The following is a 5,289-nucleotide window of genomic DNA, read 5'->3' as shown; positions in this document are numbered from 1 at the left end:
CTCTGAGGCGGAGGGAAATGCCAACCCTGACTTCACCTGGTGTTTGCTGTGCCTTCCTAAAGTCCTTGAGTTGCCACGGTCTGCAAGGAGTGTCTTGCGGCAGAGACAGGAAGTAGAACCCAGGGCCTGCCAGCGGGAAGAATGTGCCAGAAGATCCCTGCGTAAAGCCAAGGCCCCACAAGCCTGCCCTGAGAGGGTGTAACAGAACCAAAATGCCCCACAGGAAGAGGACCTCGTGTAAACCTGCCTATCCCAGCCTCCGCGGCTACAGGAAAAGGAAAGGAGAAATCACCACACACCCCCAGGGTTCATACCCACTAGGTGGCGCTCGCTGGGGTTTCGGGACCAATTCTAGTGCTTAGACAGTCCAAAGGCTCCTAAGCAGAGAAGTTAGTTTAAAGTAGTCCTGGAAGGAATCATTAGAATAAAGAAGAGACGATATTTAAAGAGATAATGAGTGGGTCGCCTGGTGGTGCAGTGGGTTGAGCAGGGGACTCTTAGTTTCAGCTGGGTTGGTGATCTCGGGATCCTGGAATCAAGCCCCTGCCAAGGGTTCCACGCTGTGCGTGGGTTTGGCTTAAGATTCTCTTCTCCCTCTGCGCCTCCCCCCTCTCTAAAATAAATAAAATATTTTTTTAAATAATAACAAAGAGATAACGAGAGGTTTTTCAGAATTGCTGAAAGATAGCCGTCCTCAGATCATGACACTTAATGAAACCCCAATACCTGGGAGGTACATCACAGTGAAACTAAAGAACGTCAGAGATGAAAGAATTTTTTTATAACAGCGGGAGAGAGAAGATAGATTATCTACAGAGAAATGGCCGTAAGTCTGACAGCCGACGTCTTGATATCCATCCGCTGCAGGCCCCACGACGACGCACCGAACGACAGAAAGTAACCAGCAAGCTGGAACTCTGGCTCCAGCAAATATTCTTTCCAAGCAATGGTAGAGTCCAGGTGGCGAGTATGTGGGTGTCGACTATAAAAGTCTTTGAGCTTTGTGAGAAGTGCTCTTGACCTCCACTCAACACCGCCTTTCTTACTCTTCCCCTCCCAACCCCCCCCCCCCCCCACACACCCAAACCCAGCGAACGAATGCTGCAGGGGCCCCGGGACCCCAGGCTGCAGCCGAGCTGCACGGGACCCCGATCTCCTCTCCCGCCAGGGACAGCGAAGTCCAGCCGGGGCACCAGCCCCCCGAGAGGCGCCCGCGAGAGAAGCAGCGTGCAGGCGGGAGGTGCTGGCTCTGCAGCTCTCTTATCACAGCGACCAGGGCCTCCGAGTGCCAGCCGGCCTGCCACCGAGAAGCCCCCCGGGGAGCCCCCCAGGCCCGCCCGCAGGCACTGCCCAGATCAGGTGAGGCTGTCAGGACAAATTTCTCGCAGTTCTGTGGCTTCAAGGTCGTGGGACCGCAGATCCTCCCGGGACTGGTTGAACGCGGTGTTTGATACCGTGCGCGGGGAGCGCGTCCGGATGGAGGCCGGGACGGGGCCGTGTGTGAGCAGCTGCTGCGCACTGGGGCCCCGGTTCGCCGCCCCGGCCCGCCCCGGGGAGGTGGCGGAAGGACTTCCACAACCCCCCACAGGCCCTCTGGGCGAATACAAGATTCAGGCGACTCTTTTTTTTTTTTAAGATTTATTTATTTATTTATTTGAAAGAGAGAAATGAGAGAGAGCACATGAGAGGGGGAGGGTCAGAGGGAGAAGCAGACCCCCCGCCGAGCAGGGAGCCCGATGCGGGACTCGATCCCGGGACTCCAGGATCATGACCTGAGCCGAAGGCAGTCGCTTAACCAACTGAGCCACCCAGGCGCCCCAAGATTCAGGCGACTCTTGTATAACCAGCGCTGCATTTGGTCACGGGAACGCTTACAGCATGTTGGGAAAATGAGGCTGTGAGCGTGCCCTTAAGTCAAGGCCCGGTGCTTGGAGAGACTTGGTAAACTTGAAAATCTATAAAAAAGCATGTTCGAAATGGAAACAATTTCTTGTGGGAATATCACAGACAAGGACATCATTGCTTTACATCGCTTAAGAAACCTCAAGTATTTGTTGTTAAGTGAGCTTCCTGGAATAAAAGAAAAAGAAAACCTTATCCAAGCCTTTAAGACAACACTGCCTTCTCTGGAACCAAAATTGGACTTGAAATAAAATAATAATATTCAATAAGTGTCTTATTTCAATATAAAGAGTCACTTGAAAAAAATTCTTTCAGCTTTGCTATATGTTTGGAAATCTCCATAATAAATTACTGGAAGACCGCTTTTCTTTTCTTTTTCTTTTTTAAGATTTTATTTATTTATTTATTTGAGAGCTAGAGAGAGGGCACAAGCAGGGGAGAAGCAGACTCCCCACTGAGCAAGGAGCCCGATGAGGGACTCCATCCCAGGACCCTGAGACCATGACCTGAGCACAAGGCAGATGCTTAACCCACAGAGCTACCCAGGTTCCCCTAGACAACTGCTTTTCAAGAAAGAAGTGCAATAAGGAGATTTTTAGATTAACTAAAACATTGCAAGGACCGTACTGCAGGCAAGAGGATTATCTAAAGAATTCAATGTAAAAAAAAAAAAAAAATGGTGAGCAAAGATACTGGAGTAGTAAATAGGTAAGTAAATCTAAACAAATTCACTATGTAAAACAATAATAATCTAGTTCGTGGCAAAGAACATTCTGGAGATAAAATACAACTGCAATAGTGTTCAAGGGGAAGGGAGTGAACAGAGTTTAAGCAGCCCAAGGTCCTTCTATTTTATGAGAGAACAATAAGAGACTTAAAAATAGAACACCACCTCCAAACAAAAATAGAATCAGAAAAAAATTTAAAGATAAGCAAACCAAAACTAAATCTAAAGGATGTCAAGAAATAAGAATTTTTTTTTTTAAGTTTATCTATTTTTTAGTAATCTCTACACCCAGCACGGGGCTTGAACTCACAACCCCCAGATCAAGAGTCACACTCTCTTCCCACTGAGCCAGCCAGGCACCCCAAGAAAGAAGAATTTTTTTAAAAGTAAAGGGAGGAGGACAAGAAAAAAATGAGACAAAAAGAAAGTCTATAATAAAGCTACATGGACTAAGCAAAATCAATGAAAGCAAAACTCAACTGAAAAAAAAAAAAAGCAGAAGCCAGGTTATGTAATATGTAAGTGACGCATAAATAAAATCAAAATAAAACTTATAATTAAAAAATGGGAAAATATATACCATCAAAACAGAAGCTAGAGTAGCTATAGGAACATCAAACAAAATGGTCGCTAAGGCAGTAAAATTTCTCTTGCTGAGAGTAAATGATGAATTGAACATCTTTCCCCAAACTTTGAAACTCCCAGATCAACAGTAACAGCTCCTCACACATGGTAACCTCGTTTTCAACGCTCACTCTCCGTAACCCCTTAGATTTCTGTCTCCATTTCCGGTCCACAGAAGCCGCACCTGGAATCCTCTCAAATTCTGATCCTGCATTCTGAATTCTCTGTTTTTCCATCTCTAACCACAATAGCCTTACCCTCTGGCTTCCTCCCTTTCTCCAAAAACACCAAACACAAACCTACTCTACTGCTCCAAACCCTCGAAACTCAACCTTTCTCATCTCATCTTGGTGACAGGGTTGTTAGAGGCGCCCGTTCCCTTCTTGACCTCTGAACCAACTGCAAAATAAGAGTAAAGCAGATGGAAGTCCTTTCCTAAGTTCTTACATTTAAAATCTTTTCTGAACACAGTGGTCAAAGACATATGACATGATTTTGTCTCTGTAACTCTCTTTTAAGAATGGCCAACAGTTTGTCTATCTCACAATGCAGTTCACATGATTAGTGATTACCTGAATATTGGACTGGACTTCTCACTCCAAACATCTGAAACAAACAAAGGGCAGGTTCTGACCTGTTAGAACAAAGAAAAAAAGAAGAAGCCTAAAGGAGACAGTAGAAAAGAGCCAAAGAGAATAAGAACAAAACAGAACTCACTGACTTTTTAACCCACATTGACCCCGGAAATGTTAACATATTAGTGGAGTGGGACATTTAGTAAAACCTGTCAGGGGAAAGGAGGAAATCCATCAAATCCCAAATAGCACAAGTCCCTTTCTGTTTTATTTCAAAGGTGGAGGGCAGAATTACTGATTTACACTGAATTTCTATTTTTTTTTTCTCTAAAACACTTTAGCCAAATGAAAAAGCCTAGACTCTTTCCTAGAAGACCAGGATCCTAGGTCAAAAGAGCTTTTTTTCAACCACAGGTATTAATTAGCATTCTAGCTAGAAAGAGAAGGCATAAACAAGAAAAATGCTAAATGAAAACGAGAGATTTAAACACTGGCTCAAGAAATACAAGAGATATCACTAGACCGAGAGTGAATGTCAAAGGAATTGTATCCGAGAGAAAAGCTAAACAAGATGGGCTGATAATATTACTGAAGCATTCACTTCAATGCCAAGAGATAAGCAAAGGCAAAGAAACCAGCCCCCACTTAAGCCTATCTGGACTGTTAACCAGAAACACGAGGAGAATCTGATGACGAAAGGATGAGCAAAATGTTATGCAAAACCAACAGTGGCAGAAGGCGTGGGGAGGTGGCCACAAGGAGGCTGCCCGTGACCTTGGTGCTAAGGAAGAATCACGGTGTGGGAGTGAGTCAGGTGAGGCGGGAGAGAACAGGAGGGGCCCTATCTCTGCTAGGTCAGCCGTGGTGATAGCACCGGATGACCACCGGAGATTCCTGGAATGCAAGCTGCCAAGTCAGGGAGGAAGAATGCATCCCGGCTCCCGATCGGCTGCCTGCCTGCCGCTGCATCAAAGCCTCCAAGGATTAGCAGAACTGCCCAACCCATTGCGCAAGCCATCCTGGATACCCAGAATCTAATCCAGTTGATGAGTTTATTCAAGCCAGTTTTTTTGTGGGGTTGGTACCAAAAAATCTTAAATGACTTTTTTGCCAGGGAAGCAGAACAGAAGAACAGTCTTCATGCAGCACCCTCATCAACATTCACCAATGGTAATAAAGCAATTCTATAACTCTAATTCCTTAACATAAAGTTATGATTGCCAAAAACCCAAATTATAGTCCCAGACTCCCTTCTCCCTAGATAAAATGAAGTCTTGGTTATCTAAACTATTTGAGGAGTAGCCTGTTTGTGCACTTATTTTCCAGACCAGAAACGGAAAGCTAGGTGCATAGCTCCCTCTACTGGATTTGCCCCTGCAGTTAAAGATGAACTTCACTTCCCAACTCAGGCTTTTAGCTAGATTCCTCTCTCCAAAGACCAAGAAATAGAAGGACAGTACA

General features: G+C 45.5%; 1 pseudogene; it reads left to right on the top strand.

The window, feature by feature from the left end:
• Nucleotides 1-820: 820 nt before the first annotated feature.
• LOC118023356 lies at nt 821-2,153 on the top strand (annotated as a pseudogene).
• Nucleotides 2,154-5,289: the final 3,136 nt, after the last annotated feature.

The sequence above is a fragment of the Mirounga leonina genome, unplaced genomic scaffold (genome assembly GCF_011800145.1).
Source record: "Mirounga leonina isolate KUSES-001 unplaced genomic scaffold, KU_Mleo_1.0 Mir_179, whole genome shotgun sequence".
Taxonomy (NCBI): domain Eukaryota; kingdom Metazoa; phylum Chordata; class Mammalia; order Carnivora; family Phocidae; genus Mirounga; species Mirounga leonina.
The sequence above is the reverse complement of the archived record's forward strand: the minus strand, read 5'-3'. Positions and strand labels throughout refer to the sequence as shown.